This window comes from Pinus tabuliformis, chromosome Q (genome assembly GCF_031772625.1).
Source record: "Pinus tabuliformis cultivar Carrire ecotype Pingquan chromosome Q, CPIR1, whole genome shotgun sequence".
NCBI lineage: Eukaryota > Viridiplantae > Streptophyta > Pinopsida > Pinales > Pinaceae > Pinus > Pinus tabuliformis.
The window spans coordinates 1,387,560,169-1,387,578,721 of NC_142296.1; the positions used below are offsets into that span (position 1 = coordinate 1,387,560,169).

At 40.7% G+C, this 18,553-nt stretch overlaps 3 pseudogenes; all 3 read left to right on the forward strand.

The window, feature by feature from the left end:
* Nucleotides 1-219: 219 nt before the first annotated feature.
* LOC149225096 (protein DETOXIFICATION 41 pseudogene) lies at nt 220-1,758 on the forward strand (annotated as a pseudogene).
* A 4,010-nt stretch (nt 1,759-5,768) lies between these two features.
* On the forward strand, nt 5,769-8,856 carry LOC149225097 (protein DETOXIFICATION 41 pseudogene; annotated as a pseudogene).
* Nucleotides 8,857-14,574: 5,718 nt separating this feature from the next.
* On the forward strand, nt 14,575-16,377 carry LOC149225098 (protein DETOXIFICATION 41 pseudogene; annotated as a pseudogene).
* The last annotated feature ends 2,176 nt before the right edge of the window (nt 16,378-18,553 follow it).

The following is an 18,553-nucleotide window of genomic DNA, read 5'->3' on the forward strand; positions in this document are numbered from 1 at the left end:
TTGGAGAAGTCATCGACAAATTTTTTTTTGTAATAAATTTCCATTTTAAAGTCTTCCATCATGGAGTACTTCGAATGCAGGCCCTAGTCATCTTGCTAGGTTCAATAGCTCCATCAATCTATGTAAACAGGAGGAACAACAGAGAAATTATGATTCAGGCCCTGTAAAGTAAACATCCTACTGCGATTTGTGCCCTGTAAACTAATTTGGGATTTTTCCATGGAGCACAATGGAGCTGGTCATCTTGTGGACCCATTGATTCAACATGAGGATATCAAGAGTCAGCAGAAGTCTAAGGAGGATTCGGCCTTCATAGAATCAGTGTTATCTCAAGAACATATTTCTTGGTCCAGAGTTGCTCAAGCTAGCATTATTGAATCCAAGAAACTATAGATTCTCTCTGCTCCTTCTATAATAGTTAGCGTTTTTAATTTTATGCCCTCTGCTATATCTCAAATGTTTGTTGGTCATCTTGGAGAGTTGCAGCTTGCAGGAGCATCCATATCTAGTGTGGCAATGCAAGGATTGGCCTATGGAATTATGCTTGGAATGGCAACAGCAGTCCAGTGTGTGTGTGGGCAAGCTTACGGTGCTAAACAATACAACATGCTTGGAGTCATCTGCCAGAGGTCCATGATAATAATTGCTGGAACTGCAATACTCTTGGGCATCCTCTACTATTTTGCAGATCCAGTATTGATTTCCATAGGGCAGAGTAAAGAAATCTCTGCTGCAGGAGGTATTTTTGCCAAAGGTATTATTCCTCAGTTGTTTTCTTTTGCCCTAAATTGCCCCATGCAGAGGATTTTGCAGGCTTAGAAAATAGTGGCCCCTATTTCCTATATTGTTGTTGGGACATGTCTATTCCATATATTGATCACCTGGGTGGCAGTAGACATGCTACGATTTGGCCTGCTACGGATAGCCCTAATAGTGAGTTTGACTTGGTGGGTTCTGGTCATTACTACTGCCTGGTATATATTCTATAGCCCATACTGCAGGCATACATGGACGGGCTTCACCCTAAAGGCCTTCACAGGACTCTGGTCATACTTCAAGTTAACTCTGGCATCGACTATTATGCTAACTTTGGAAATATGGTACATTGAAGTATTGGTGCTTGTATCGGGTTTGCTGCCAAATGCAGAGGTCGCTCTGGATTCCATTTTTGTTTGCATGAATTCTTACAACTGGGAGTTGATGGCAATTTTGGGTCTCAGTACAGTTGCAAGTATAAGAGTGGGTAATGAGCTGGGAGCCAGGAGACCTAAAACTACAAGATTTTCAGTTATAGTTGTGGTGGTCACTTGCTTCATAATAAGTGTCATACTTGCCATTGGGATTCTGATACTGAAGAAAGAACTCGTCATGGCATTCACAAGCACCACTCTCATTATACACGCAGTCTATGCAGTAATACCTCTACTTGCAATATCTATTCTCTTGAATGGAACCCAACCTATTCTCTAAAGGGTGGCAATTAGATGTGGAGGGCAAGCTGTGGTGGCATATGTGAATTTAGTGACATACCATCTTGTTGGATTACCAGTTGGAATTGCTTTAGGATTGAGGACCAGTCTTGGAATCAATAGAATCTGGTGGGGATTAATCCTAGGAGTGGTACTGCAGACGTTAGTACTCATTATTCTTACAGTACGTACTAATTGGAACAAAGAGGTCCAATTAGCGTCGGAGAGAGTTGAGCATTCCGAGTACGGGGAGTCTGCAAATAACTCAAACGGAGTGGTGGTTCCATAAGTTGGGTTATGGAAATTAAAGTGAATCACATTGCAAAGAAAAAGGCATGCCCAATTTGATGGCAAATCATTTTGTATGATAAGAGGTACATCGAATGGGACAACGAAAATTGAAGAAGTTACTCAATTCAATTCTTCTACACAGGCCGCTTCTTTTCTTCTTTATAGCGTATTCAAATGAAAGTAGTTTAGGCCACGCGTGCTCGGCTTTTGATTATTGTGGAGAAATGGCCGGTTCTTGTACTGCTTTTAAAACAAAAATGTATTACATAGTCAGCATGTTCCTTACATGTTCATTAGAGCTATAATTGCAACAGTTCTTTGGACATAACAGGCCTCCCAACTACTGGTGGTTTGTCAAAGAAGTTGAGGGCGTTATAGGTGTTATGATGGTGGTCTTCATGGCAATTTGCATTCGTTCTAGCCACTCCGTGGTTCAGAAGGAATAAACTTAATCTGCCAAAACCATTGAAAAGGCTCATAGGATTCAATGCTTTCTGGTATTCACACCACTCATTCGTAATCGTCTATGTGTTGTGGATAGTCCATGGTATATATCTGTACCTCAGTCACAAATGGTACAAGAAAATGACATGAATGCACCCTGCAGTTCCGGTGTTGTTATATGGTGGAGAAAGAACTCTGAGAGCTTTCAGATCAAGTTACAAATCCGTTAAAATCCTCAAGGTAGCCATCTATCCAAGCAATGTTTTGTTTCTTCACGTGTCAAAACTACAAGGTTTCAAGTATGAGAGTGGACAGTACATGCTTTTTGATTGCCCGGTGGTATCCTCCTTTGAATGGCATCCTTTTTATATTACCTTAGCTCCAGGAAACGATTACTTGAGTGTCCACATCCGAACCTTGGGTGATTGGACAACAGAACTTAAGAGGATATTCCTTCTAAAAAAAAATCAAATCTAAACGAAGAAAACAAGAGAATCAAGGATGAAATTGGCCATTACAGCGCATAGGATGACTGGCGCGGCGCATTGGGCGCTCCTCCACAGTGCATTTCTTGCACTAGCGCAGCGCACTGGAGTGCGCACGGTGCACAAATCCCCAAGGCTGAAATTTATCACCGATTCATCAAAAATTCAATTTGTTTCGGCTCAATTCTTCTTGAAGAGCCAGAGGAAATCATTCACCAGATTTCTAAAGCAGTTGTGTATTTTTTGAAAGGATTTGCATAAAAATGGATTCGGGGTCGTTGATACAATAGAACCAGCACAAAACGCGTTAGTTAGTATAGTAGACAATCAGCCCACGAAGGAGCGCCCAGTATCCAAATCCACTTGGCCGATTGAGCATGTTTCCAGATCGAATGTAAAGAAGTGTTACTCGGATGTTTTTATAGCAGGCGGTTATAAATGGCGTGTCATGATGTTCCTCAAAGGAAACAACCTGGACCACTTATCCATTTACTTAGATGTGGCAGGCTCCGCTACATTACCTTATGGTTGGAGCAGAGATGCCTTTTTCAGTCTGGCTATTGTTAAATCAGATTCATCACAAGTTCACTGCCCAGAAAGAAACACAACACCCGTTCAATGCCCGGGAGAGCGAGTGGGGATACCCATCATTCATGCCTTTACCTGATAGTTGATAGACAACACTTTGATTGCGGAAGCAGGAGCTAGCGCACGAAGGGTACCTGATTATTGGGTGTATGATTCATAAAAGAAGACGAGTTTTGTTGTGCTGAAGAATCAAGGGGCGACACGCTACATGAATTCTTTGCTTTAGACATCGTTTCATATTCCTTACTTCAGAAATGCTGACTATCACATGCCCACAACTGAGAATGATATACCCTCAAACAGTATTTCATTGGCTCCACAGAAATTGTTTTATAAAGTTGAGCATAGTGATGCCAGCGTTTCAACAAAATACTTGACCAAATCACTCGGATTGGGCACATATGATTTTTTTCATGCAACAGGATGAGCAAGAGCTGAACCGAGTACTCTGCAAAAAATTTAGAAGGGCACGGTTGTTGAGGGGTACAAGGCACAAAGTAAGATGGTGATTGAACATTTAGACAGATTGATCAGTGCGTGGAAGAAAGGAAGGAATATGTTGCGGTTGAAAGTATGCATTCGAGTCTGAATTTTTTGATGAGCCTCATGGGAGGGTATCCATCCATTATACATTGCGAATGAAGCGAAGCATTTAGAGCACTTGGCTATTCGTTGCTAAGTATATGACCTTCGGTCCTGCACAGAACAAGTATGTTAAATACATCCAGGCGATTCAGGATTACCTGTGTAAATGAGCTGGCCAAAAGAGAGTTTCAAAGATTCAATTAGCTTGAAGGCAAAAGAGAAGGTGAAAGGTCAAAAGCCCAATTAAATGAATAATACCTACCACAGCCAAAAAATAGGAAACGATGGTCTATTTTTGACTTCAGTTACAATTTCACGGGATTCACAGCTATAGATGTCACTATTTCAGATCTGAGTAAAAATGTAATGTTGCTCCTTTTAGCGATGGATGGCTTTCCATCTTCAGTTAGTAATGATTAAATCATCCCATATTCTGAGTCGATTCATTTTTTGATAGAGTGAGTATATTTATTGTATAAAAAAAAATTTGAAAAGGGTTCTGAGTTCTGAGAAAAAGTGTGGGAAGGAAAAACCCAACACTATCACTGTACAGTTTTGACAAAGAAATAATTAAATGGTGTAGCTCTGATTTATAAGATTCTTGCGATATGAGTTTTGGCATATGTTTTTTCTCTCCGTTTCATATGTATCCTGTGATGTTTTGCAGTTCATTCATGATCGTTTCAGCTGAATACTTTTAAGTGAGAAAGGTAGAATTTAGTCATTGCTCTGCCTTGAGGAAGTGTTCAGTCTTTATGTGTTTTCTTCTGCCTGGAAAGGATTCATACATTAATGCCCTTTTTATCTTTCTTAAATAGTCTTTCACCCCATTTAAATTCAATTTCGATTGCTAAAACCTCATGCTTATCTCGCCTTATGAAATATTATGTGCCTTTGGTTAAATCTCTTCTCATGCTGTCCTTATCCCATACAGCCCAGCAACTTAGTCATTAAATCAAATATCCCTCATTCAAATTCATTTACTAGCCTAAAATCAGTTCCCATTGTAAGTCATCTCGGACTCTATTGATCATTTTATCGAGATAGACCCAGAGAGAGCCCTCTCCTGTCCTTGTAGGGCTAGCTACGAGGTTGAGCTTGGTTTGATGTTGCCTTGAACCTCGCCCTCCTTCAGCCTGAGGCAGATTTGAGTGCTAATATAGTGGCGACTCCATTGGGGAAGAAGGTTGCTTGAAGATTGTTTTGCCCCAATACACATCTCAAGTTCAAAGCTGATGGTTGATGGTGAACAAGGATCAGACATAAGAAGATGGCTGAAATCATTCACCTGGCGACTCCATTCACTGAACAATCCAACAATTGGTGCTTCATGGTGACTCCACTGCAGAGAGATCAATAGCTTTGAAATTTTTAAGATGGATCGGATTGCAAGAAGATACACTCCTATGAGCCGAGATCACATCCCAGGTTTTCCAAATAAAATGCCCAAGGTAGATTGGTCAAAGAATTTGCCTGTGTTCAGAAATGTGGAAGGTAATGACACTGCTCTTCATCTGGTGAAATTTCACATTCATGTGCATAGATTGAAGATCAATTTTCCTGAAGGCTATTTGATGAAAATGTTTATGGCTACTCTGGAAGACGAAGCCCGATCTTGGTATGAAAGTCTGCCACCTGCTTCCATATATTGTCTAAAGGATTTTCATTCAATATTCTTTGAGAAGTATAAAGAATCTTATCCATCATTAAATTTAGTTCAGGATTGTTGCAAGCATGCTTATGGTTTTATTGAGAGCCTTGAAAAATACTATGAAGATGATAATTTTATGGACGAAGAAATCATGGAAGCATTGTATGAAAATCCGTTTCAGCAGCCTACAGAACTCTTAGAGGAAAATTTGCAGCAGGATCAAAATCAACAGTTTAAAGATTTCCAAAATTCCATATGACTGAAAATGATGAAAAAAGAAGTACTATTTCAAATCTGGTTGAAATAAATAAGGATACGCAGGAAAATGATGCTCCAATCTCAAAAAATGATGATGATAAACTAGATCAAGAGACAGAACGTGATGAGGAAAAACATGTTGCTCCAGATCTCATAGAAGAGAAGTGCATTGTTGAGGCTGCCCCAAATGAAGAAGACAGAGTTACAGGCTTAACTGCGCTCATCTCCTCAGAACACAGTCTTCCTACCAAGGTAATCCAGTCAATTCATGAACAGCAAGAGGATATCTTTGTTCAAGTAGGTGAAAAATTTTCTCTAGATGAATTTATGATAGATGGTAGAGATGTCATGCTTGAGTTTCAAGAAACATCGGAAGTTGCTTTTCTCATGATTGATGAATGTAATGAGAATCTGGCTGTCATATCATGCCAAGATGATCAGAAATATATTCAGACTATAGCCGACCAGACCATTATGGATTCCAGTTCAGATTCTTCTTCATATGTTTCGTGTTTTGAAACGTTCTTTGAAGAGGAAATCTGCTCATCTACTTGTTCATAATTTTTTGAAGACTAGGAACGTGCTCTTATTATGAAGAAAAATCAGAAGCAAGAGAAAAAGACATCTCGTTAACTCAGTAGGATGTGGCAATGGAAAATCTCCATGTTTTTCAGGATCCAATGGCAGATTTGTTGCAGTCAGCAGTGAAGGTGATTATTGCAGTATTCAGTGATGAGGGGGATCATGGTCAATTAGCTTTTTGGATGCCCAGTTACAAGTATCTACTGTTGACCTGGAGATCTGATCAGGAGAATCAAGCAAGAAGGCATCTGCTTGATTGGTTACATTGGCATTTTGATATAGTTTAATCGTATATGGCCTTGTAAGAAACACAGGTGGCCAGGAACTGCTACCAAGATTTAAGTTTTAAGTTCAGGTCTTGGTATTTTGAGTTAGTTTGCTAGAGTTAAGTTTTTCAGTCAGGTCAGTTCGCATTGAGTCAGTTTGAGTCAAGTTTTAGTCAGTAAATAGAGTCATGTCGGTTTGTTGGAATAATGGACTCCATAGCCCAATGGATGAAGGCACTATCTAGCTCTTCCAGAGATCTGTTGTTCTTGGCACCTCCACAGAGTGGCAACTACCATCCCAATTGGAGCCAATGTTAGACTCAGTCTTGTCAGTCCTCCGTCAGAGTCAAATTCGCAAGGTTCATATCTCATCATTTGCAATGATCAAAAGCCATTTTGGTCAAAAAGAGTCATTTTAAATTCTTGATTCCAAGGTTTTGTCTCCAGAAGTGTGAAATAACGTTTGCAGGCTAGAGGGAGGTTGAATAAGTCTCTTACTTCAAGAGTTTCATCATCAGTAATGCTCGAAAATGATCCTTCTCCAAAACTCTGTTTTGGAGAAGAAATCGACAAATTTGTTTTTGTAATAAATTCACATTTTAAAGTATTACATCATGGAGTACTTCGAATGCAGGCCCTGGTCATCTTGCTAGCTTCAACAACTCCATCAGTCTATGTAAACAGGAGGAACAACAGTGAAATTATGATTCAGGCCCTCTAAAGTAAACATCCTACTGCGATTTGTGCCCTGTAAGCTAATTTGGGATTTTTCCATGGAGCACATTGGAGCTGATCATCTTGTGGACCCATTGATTCAACATGAGGATATCAAGAGTTAGTAGAAGTCTGAGGAGGAGTCGGCCTTCATAGAATCAGTGTTATCTCAAGAACATATTTCCTGGTCCAGAGTTGCTCAAGCTGCCATTATTGAATCCAAGAAACTATAGATTCTCTCTGCCCCTTCTATAATAGTTAGTGTTTTTAATTTTATGCCCTCTACCATATCTCAAATGTTTTTTGGTCATCTTGGAGAGTTGCAGCTTGTAGGAACATCCATAGCTAGTGTGGCCATGCAAGGATTGGCCTATGGAATTATGCTTGGAATGGAAACAGCAGTCCAGACTGTGTGTGGGCAATCTTACGGTGCTAAACATTACAGCATGCTTGGAGTCATCTTCCAGAGGTCCATGATAATAATGACTGGAACTGCAATACTCCTGGGCATCCTCTACTATTTTACAGATCCAGTATTGATTGCCATAGGGCAGAGTAAAGAAATCTCTGCTGCAGGAGGTATTTTTGCCAAAGGCCTTTTTCCTCAGTTGTTTGCTTTTGCCCTAAATTGCCCCATGCAGAGGTTTTTGTAGGCTCAGAACATAGTGGACCCTATTTCCTATATTGTTGTTGGGACATGTCTATTCCATATATTGATCACCTGGGTGGCAGTAGACATGCTAGGATTTGGCCTGCTAGGGATAGCCCTAATAGTGAGTTTGACTTGGTGGGTTCTGGTCATTACTACTGCCTGGTATATATTCTATAGCCCATACTGCAGGCATACATGGACGGGCTTCACCCTGAAGGCCTTCGTAGGACTCTGGTCATACTTCAAGTTAACTCTGGCATCGGCTGTTATGCTAACTTTGGAAATATGGTACATTGAAGTATTGGTGCTTGTATCGGGTTTGCTGCCAAATGCAGAGGTCGCTCTGGATTCCATTTCTGTTTGCATGAATTCTTACAACTGGGAGTTGATGGCAATGTTGGGTCTCAGTACAGTTGCAAGTATAAGGTTGGGTAATGAGCTGGGAGCCAGGAGACCTAAAACTGCAAGATTTTCAGTTATAGTTGTGGTGGTCACTTGCTTCATAATAAGAGTCATACTTGCCATTGGGATTCTGATACTGAAGAAAGAACTCGTCATGGCATTCATAAGCACCACTCTCATTATATGTGCATTCTATGCATTGATACCTCTACTTGCAATATCTGTTCTCTTGAATGGCACCCAACCTATTCTCTCAAGGGTGGCAATTGGATGTGGAGGGCAAGCTATGGTAGCATATGTGAATTTAGTGCCATAGCATCTTTTTGGCTTACCAGTTGGAATTGCTTTAGGATTGAAGACAAGTCTTGCAATCGATGGAATCTGGTGGGGATTAATCCTAGGAGTGGCACTGCAGACGTTAGTACTCATTATTCTTACAACACGTACTAATTGGAACAAAGAGGTCTAATCAGCATCGGAGAGAGTTGAGTGTTCCCAGTACGGGGAGTCTGCAGATAACTCAAACGGAGTGGTGGTTCCATAAGTTGGATTATGGAAATTAATAGTGAATCGCATTGCAAAGAAAAATGCATGCCCAATTTGATGGCAAATCGTTTTGTATGATGCGAGGTACATCAAATGGGACAACGGAAATTGAAGAAGTTACTCAATTCAATTCTTCTACCACAGGTTGCTTCTTTTCTTCTTTATATCGTATTCAAATGAAAGTAGTTCAGGCCACGCGTGCTCAGCTTTTGATTATTGTGGAGAAATGGTCGGTTCTTGTACTACTTTTAAAACAAAAATGTATTACATAGTCAAGATGTTCCTTACATGTTCATTAGAGCTATAATTGTAACAGTTCTTTGGACATAACAGGCCTCCCAACTACTGGTGGTTTGTCAAAGAAGTTGAGGGCATTACAGGTGTTATGATGGTGGTCTTCATGGCAATTTGCATTCATTCTGGCCACTCCGTGGTTCAGAAGGAATAAAATTAATCTGCCAAAACCATTGAAAAGGCTCACAGGATTCAATGCTTTCTGGTATTCACACCACTCATTCGTAATCGTCTATGTGTTGTGGATAGTCCATGGTATATATCTGTACCTCAGTCACAAATGGTACAAGAAAACGACATGAATGCACCCTGCAGTTCCGGTGTTGTTATATGGTGGAGAAAGAACTCTGAGAGCTTTCAGATCAAGTTACAAATCTGTTAAAATCCTCAAGGTAGCCATCTATCCAGGCAATGTTTTGTCTCTTCACATGTCAAAACCACAAGGTTTCAAGAATGAGAGTGGACAGTACATGCCTGTCGATTGCCCGACAGTATCCTCTTTTGAATGGCATCCTTTTTCTATTACCTTAGCTCCAGGAAACGATTACTTGAATGTCCACATCCGAACCTTGGGTGATTGGACAACAGAACTTAAGAGGATATTCCTTCTGAAACAACATCAAATCTAAACGAAGAAAAGAAGAGAATCAAGGATGAAATTGGCCAGCGCGGCGCATAGGATGACTGGCGCGACACACATGGGCCGCACGACGCATTGGGCGCTCATCCATAGTGCATTTTTTGCACTAGCGCGGTGCACTCACCAAGTGCGGGGCACTGGGAGTGCGCGCGGCACACAGAGCCCCAAGGCCGAAACTTATCATCGATTCATCAAAAATTCAATTTTTTGTGGCTCAATTCTTCTCGAAGAGCCAGAGGAAATCATTGACCATATTTCTAAAGCAGTTGTGTATTTTCTGAAAGGATTTGCATAAAAATGGATTCGAGGTCGTTGATACAATAGAACCAGCAAAAAACGCGTTAGTTAGTATAGCAGACAATCAGCCCATGAAGGAGCGCCCAGTATCCAAATCCACTTGGCCGATTAAGCATGTTTCCAGATCGAATGTAAAGAAGTGTTACTCGGATGTTTTTATAGCAGGTAGTTATAAATGGCACGTCATGATGTTCCTCCAAGGAAACAACCTGGACCACTTATCCATTTACTTAGATGTGGCAGGCTCCACTACATTACCTTATGGTTGGAGCAGAGATGCCTTTTTTAGTTTGGCTATTGTTAAATCAGATTCATCACAAGTTCACCGCCCAGAAAGAAACACAACACCCGTTCAATGCCCGGGAGAGCGAGTGGGGATACCCATCATTCATGCCTTTACCTGATAGTTGATAGACGACACTTTGATTGCGGAAGCAGGAGCCAGCGCACGAAGGGTACCTGATTATTGGGCATATGATTCATAAAAGAAGACGGGTTTTGTTGTGCTGAAGAATCAAGGGGCAACACGCTACATGAATTCTTTGCTTCAGACATCGTATCATATTCCTTACTTCAGAAATGCTGTCTATCATATGCCCACAACTGAGAATGATATACCCTCAAAAAGTATTTCGTTGGCTCCACAGAACTTGTTTTATAAAGTCTAGCGCAGTGACACCAGCGTTTCAACAAAAGACTTGACCAAATCATTCGGATTGGGCACATATGATTTTTTTTCATACAACAGGATGAGCAAGAGCTGAACCGAGTACTCTGCAGAAAAGTTAGAAGGGCATGGCTATTGAGGGGTACAAGGCACAAAGTAAGATGGTGATTGAACGTCTGGACAGATTGATCAGTGCGTGGAAGAAAGGAAGGAATATGTTGCGGTTGAAAGTATGCATTCGAGTCTGAATTTTTTGATGGGGCTCATGAGAGGGTATCCATCCATTATACATTGTGAATGAAGCGAAGCATTTAGAGCGCTTGGCAATTCGTTGCTAAGTATATGACCTTCGGTCCTGCACAGAACAAGTATGTTAAATACATCCGGGCGATTCAGGATTACCTGTGTAAATGAGCTGGCCAACAGAGAGTTCCAAATATTCAATTAGCTCGAAGGCAAAAGAGAAGGTGAAAGGTCAAAAGCCCAATTAAATGAAGAATACCTACCATAGCCGAAAAATAGGAAACGATGGTCTATTTCTGACTTCAGTTACAATTTCAAGGGATTCACACCTACAGATGTCACTTTTTTAGATCCGAGCAAAATGTAACGCTGCTCCTTTAGCGATGGATGGATTTTCATCTTCAGTTAGTAATGATTAAATCATCCCATATTCTGAGTCGATTCATTTTTTGATAGAGTGAGTCTATTTATTGTATAAAAAAAATTTGAAAAGGGTTCTGAGTTCTGAGAAAAAGTGTGGGAAGGAAAAACCCAGTACTATCACTGTACAGTTTTGACAGAGAAATAATTAAATGGCACAGCTCTGATTTATAAGATTCTTGCGGTATGAGTTTTGGCATGTGTTTTTTCTCTCTGTTTTATATGTATCCTGTGATGTTTTGCAGTTCATTCATGATCGTTTCAGCTGAATACTTTTAAGTGAGAAAGGTAGAATTCAGTCATTGCTCTGCCTTGAGGAAGTGTCCAGTCTTTATGTGTTTTCTTCTGCCTGGAAAGGATTCATACATTAATGCCCTTTTCAGCTTTCTTAAATAGTCTTTCACCCCATTTAAATTCAATTTCGATTGCTAAAACCTCATGCTTATCTCGACTTATGAAATATTCTATGCCTTTGGTTAAATCTCTGCTCATGTTGTCCTTATCCCATACAGCCGAGCAACTTAGTCATTAAATCAAATATCCCTCATTCAAATTCATTTACTAGCCTAAAATCAGTTCCCATTGTAAGTCATCTAGGACTCTATTGATCATTTTATTGAGATAGACCCAGAGAGAGCCCTTTCCTGTGCTCGTAGGGCTAGCTACGAGGCTGAGCTTGGTTTGATGTTGCCTTGAACCTCGCCCTCCTTCAGCCTGAGGTAGATTCGAGTGCTAACATAGTGGCGACTCCACTGGGGAAGAAGTTTGCTTGAAGATTTTTTTGCCCCAGTACATATCTCAAGTTCAAAGCTGATGGTTGATGGTGAACAATGATCAGACATAAGAAGACGACTGAAATCATTCACCTCGCGACTCCATTCACTGAAGAATCCAACAATCGGTGCTTCATGGTGACTCCATTGCAGAAAGATCAGTAGCTTTGACATTTTTAAGATGGATCGGATTGCAAGAAGATACGCTCCTATGAGACGAGATCACATCCCAGGCTTTCCAAATAAAATGCCCAAGGTAGATTGGTCAAAGAATTTGCCTGTGTTCAGAAATGTGGAAGGTAATGACGTTGCTCTTCATCTGGTGAAATTTCACATTCATGTTCATATATTGAAGATCAATTTTCCTAAAGACTGTTTGATGAAAATGTTTATGGCTACTCTGGAAGACGAAGCCCGATCTTGGTATGAAAGTCTGCCACCTACTTCCATTTATTGTCTAAAGGATTTTCATTCAATATTCTTTAAGAAGTATAAAGAATCTTATCCATCATTAAATTTAGTTCAGTATTGTTGCAAGCATGCTTATGGTTTTATTGAGAGCCTTGAAAAATACTATGAAGATGATAATTTTATGGACGAAGAAATCATGGAAGCATTGTATGAAAATCCATTTCAGCAGCCTACAAAACTCTTAGAGGAAAATTTGAAGTAGGATCAAAATTAGTAGGTTAAAGATTTCCATATGACTGAAAATGATGAAAAAAGAAGTAATATTTCAAATCTGGTTGAAATAAATAAGGATACACAGGAAAATGATGCTCCAATCTCCGAAAATGATGATGATAAACCAGATCGAGAGACAGAACGTGATGAGGAAAAACATGTTGCTCCAGATCTCATAGAAGAGAAGTGCATTGTTGAGGCTGCCCCAAATGAAGAAGACAGAGTTACGGGCTTAACTGCCCTCATCTCCTCAGAACACAGTCTTCCTACCAAGGTAATATAGTCAATTCATGAACAGCAAGAGGATATCTTTGTTCAAGTAGGTGAAAAAGTTTCTCTGGATGAATTTATGATAGATGGTAGAGATGTCATGCTTGAGTTTCAAGAAACATCGGAAGTTGCTTTTCTCATGATTGATGAATGTAATGAGAATCTAGCTGTCATATCATGCCAAGATGATCAGAAATATATTCAGACTATAGCCGACCAGACCATTATGGATTCCAGTTCAGATTCTTCTTCATATGTTTCGTGTTTTGAAACGTTCTTTGAAGAAGAAATTTGCTCATCTACTTGTTCAGAATTTTTTGAAGACCAGGAACGTGCTCTTATTTATGAAGAAAAATCAGAAGCAAGAGAAAAAGACATCTCGTTTTCTCAGCAAGACGTGGCAATGGAAAATTTCCATGTTTTTCAAGATCCAATGGCAGATTTGTTGCAGTCAGCAGTGAAGGTGATTATTGCAGTATTCAGTGATGAAGGGGATCATGGTCAATTAGCTTTTTGGATGCCCAGTTACAAGTATCTACTGTTGACCTGGAGATCTGATCAGGAGAATCAAGCAAGAAGGCATCTGCTTGATTGGTTACATTGGCATTTTGATATAGTTTAATCGTATATGGCCTTGTAAGAAACACAGGTGGCCAGGTACTGCCATGAAGCTTTAAGTTTTAAGTTCAGGTCTTGGTATTTTGAGTTAGTTTGCTAGAGTTAAGTTTTTCAGTCAGGTCAGTTCTCATTGAGTTAGTTTGAGTCAAGTTTTAGTCAGTAAATAGAGTCATGTTAGTTTGTCGGAATAATGGACTCCATAGCCCAATGGATGAAGGCACTGTCTAGCTCTTCCAGAGATCTGTTGTTCTTGGCACCTCCACGGAGCGGCAGCTGCCATCCCAATTGGAGCTAATGTTAGACTCAGTCTTGTCAGTCCTCCGTCAGGGTCAAATTCGCTAAGGTTCATTTGTCGTAATTTGCAGTGACCAAATGCCATTTTGGTCAAAAAGAGTCATTTTAAATTCTTGAGTCCAGGGTTTTATCTCCAGAAGTGTGAAATAATGCTTGCAGGCCAGAGGGAGGTTGAATAAGTCTCTTACTTCAAGAGTTTCATCATCAGTAATGCTCGAAAATGATCCTTCTCCAAAACTCAGTTTTGGAGAAGAAATTGACTAAAGTCTTCCATCATGGAGTACTTCAAATGCAGGCCCTGGTCATCTTTCTAGGTTCAACAGCTCCATCAGTCTATGTAAACAAGAGGAACAATAGTGAAATTATGATTCAGGCCCTATAAAGTAAACATCCTAGGACTTACTGTGATTTGTGCCCTGTAAACTAATTTGGGATTTTGCCATGGAGCACAATGGAGCTGATCATCTTGTGGACCCATTGATTCAACATGAGGATATCAAGAGTCAGCAGAAGTCTGATGAGGAGTTGGCCTTCATAGAATCAGTGTTATCTTAAGAACATATTTCTTGGTCCAGAGTTGCTCAAGCTGCCATTATTGAATCCAAGAAACTATAGATTCTCTCTACCCCTTCTATAATAGTTAGTGTTTTTAATTTTATGCCATCTGCCATATCACAAATGTTTGCTGGTCATCTTGGAGAGTTGCAGCTTGCAGGAGCATCCATAGCTAGTGTGGCCATGCAAGGATTGGCCTATGGAATTATGCTTGGAATGGCAATAGCAGTCCAGACTGTGCGTGGGCAAGCTTACGGTGCTAAACAGTACAACATGCTTGGAGTCATCTGCCAGAGGTCCATGATAATAATGACTGGAACTGCAATACTCCTGGGCATCCTCTACTATTTTGCAGATCCAGTATTGATTGCCATAGGGCAGAGTAAAGAAATCTCTACTGCAGGAGGTATTTTTGCCAAAGGTCTTATTCCTCAGTTGTTTGCTTTTGCCCTAAATTGCCCCATGCAGAGGTTTTTGCAGGCTCAAAACATAGTGGCTCCTATTGCCTATATTGTTGTTGGGACATGTCTATTCCATATATTGATCACCTGGGTGGCAGTAGACATGCTAGGATTTGGCCTGCTAGGGATAGCCCTAATAGTGAGTTTGACTTGGTGGGTTCTAGTCATTACTACTGCCTAGTATATATTCTATAGCCCATACTACAGGCATACATGGATGGGCTTCACCCTGAAGGCCTTCATAGGACTCTGGTCATACTTCAAGTTAACTCTGGCATCAGCTGTTATGCCAACTTTGGAAATATGGTACATTGAAGTATTGGTGCTTGTATCGGGTTTGCTGCCAAATGCAGAGGTCGCTCTGGATTCCATTTCTGTTTGCATGAATTCTTACAACTGGGAGTTGATGGAAATGTTGGGTCTCAGTATAGTTGCAAGTATAAGAGTGGGTAATGAGCTGGGAGCCAGGAGACCTAAAACTGCAAGATTTTCAGTTATAGTTGTGGTGGTCACTTGCTTCATAATAAGTGTCATACTTGCCATTGGGATTCTGATACTGAAGAAAGAACTCGTCATGGCATTCACAAGCACCACTGTGGTTATACGCGCAGTCTATGCATTGATACCTCTACTTGCAATATCTGTTCTCTTGAATGGCACCCAACCTATTCTCTCAGGGGTGGCAATTGGATGTGGAGGGCAAGCTGTGGTGGCATATGTGAATTTAGTGACATACTATCTTGTTGGCTTACCAGTTGGAATTGCTTTAGGATTGAAGACCAGTCTTGGAATTGATGGAATCTGGTGGGGATTAATCCTAGGAGTGGCACTGCAGACATTAGTACTCATTATTCTGACAGCACGTACTAATTGGAACAAAGAGGTCCAATCGGCGTTGGAGAGAGTTGAGCGTTCCCAGTACGGGGAGTCTGCAGATAACTCAAACGGAGTGGTGGTTCCATAAGTTGGATTATTGAAATTAAGAGTGAATCGCATTGCAAAGAAAAAGGCATGCCCAATTTGATGGCAAATCGTTTTGTATGATGTGAGGTACATCGAATGGGACAACGGAAATTGAAGAAGTTACTCAATTCAATTCTTCTACCACAGGCTGCTTCTTTTCTTCTTTATAGCGTATTCAAACGAAAGTAGTTCAGGCCACGCGTGCTCAACTTTTGATTATTGTGGAGAAATGGTCGGTTCTTGTACTGCTTTTAAAACAAAAATGTATTACATAGTCAGCATGTTCCTTATATGTTCATTAGAGCTATAATTGCAACAGTTCTTTGGACATAATAGGCCTCCCAACTACTGGTAGTTTGTCAAAGAAGTTGAGGGCGTTACAGGTGTTATGATGGTGGTCTTCATGGAAATTTGCATTTGTTCTGGCCACTCTGTGGTTCAGAAGGAATAAACTTAATCTTCCAAAACCATTGAAAAGGCTCACAAGATTCAATTCTTTCTGGTATTCACACCACTCATTCGTAATCGTCTATGTGTTGTTGATAGTCCATGGTATATATCCGTACCTTAGTCATAAATGGTACAAGAAAACGACATGAATGTACCCTACAGTTCTGGTGTTGTTATATGGTGGAGAAAGAACTCTGAGAGCTTTCAGATCAGGTTACAAATCCGTTAAAATCCTCAAGGTAGCCATCTATCCAGGCAATGTTTTGTCTCTTCACGTGTCAAAACCACAAGGTTTCAAGTATGAGAGTGGACAGTACATGTTTGTCGATTGCCCGGCGGTATCCTCTTTTGAATGGCATCCTTTTTCTATTACCTCAGCTCCAGGAAACGATTACTTGAGTGTCCACATCCGAACCTTGGGTGATTGGACAACAGAACTTAAGAGGATATTCCTTCTGAAACAACATCAAATTTAAACGAAGAAAACAAGAGAATCAAGGATGAAATTGGCCAGCGCAGCGCATAGGATGACTGGCGTGGCGCACATGGACCACGCAGCACATTGGGCGCTCCTCCACAGTGCATTTTTTGCACTAGCGTGGCACACTCACCAAGCACGGCACACATAGCCCCAAGGCCGAAATTTATCATCGATTCATCAAAAATTCAATTTGTTGCGGCTCAATTCTTCTCCAAGAGCCAAAGGAAATCATTCACCAGATTTTTGAATCAGTTGTGTATTTTATGAAAGGATTTGCATAAAAATGGATTCGGGGTCATTGATACAATAGAACCAGCACAAAATGCATTAGTTAGTATAGCAGACAATCAGCCCATGAAGGAGGGCCCAGTATCCAAATCCACTTGGCCGATTGAGCATGTTTCTAGATCGAATGTAAAGAAGTGTTACTCGGATGTTTTTATAGCAGGCGGTTATAGATGGTGTGTCATGATGTTCCTCAAAGGAAACAACCTGGACCACCTATCCATTTACTTAGTTGTGGCAACCTCCGCTACATTACCTTATGGTTGGAGCAGAGATGCCTTTTTCAGTGTGGCTATTGTTAAATCAGATTCATCACAAGTTCACCGCCTAGAAAGAAACACAATACCTGTTCAATGCTCGGGAGAGCGAGTGGGGATACCCATCATTCATGCCTTTACCTAATAGTTGATAGACGACACTTTGATTGCAGAAGCAGGAGCCAGCACACGAAGGGTACCTGATTAGTGGGCTAATGATCCATAAAAGAAGACGGGGTTTGTTGTGCTGAAGAATCAAGGGGCGACACGCTACATGAATTCTTTGCTTTAGACATCTTTTCATATTCCTTACTTCAGAAATGCTGACTATCACATGCCCACAACTGAGAATGATATACCCTCAAGCAGTATTTCGTTGGCTCCACAGAACTTGTTTTATAAAGTCCAGCGCAGTGACGCCAGCGTTTCAACAAAAGACTTGACCAAATCACTGGAAAGGATTCATACATTAATGCCCTTTTCAGCTTTCTTAAACAGTCTTTCACCCCATTTAAATTCAATTTCGATTGCTAAAACCTCATGCTTATCTCGCCTTATGAAATATTCTGTGCCTTTGGTTAAATCTCTGCTCATGCTGTCCTTGTCCCATATAGCCCAGCAACTTAGTCATTAAATCAAATATCCCTCATTCAAATTCATTTACTAGCCTAAAATCAGTTCCCATTGTAAGTCATCTCGGACTCTATTGATCATTTTATCAAGATAGAACCGGAGAGAGCCCTCTCCTGTCCTCGTAGGGCTAGCTACGAGGCTGAGCTTGGTTTGATGTTGCCTTGAACCTCAGCCTCCTTCAGCCTAAGGCAGATTCGAGTGATAACACCTTGGAGGCTCTGGAGTTGGTGTAGTGAAGATGGAGGGGGTAAGTTTACAATGGCCTCAATTTTTAGCGGGTCCAGGTGAATCTCAGCCTTGGAAATGATGAACTCGAGGAGACGCCCTGATTCTAC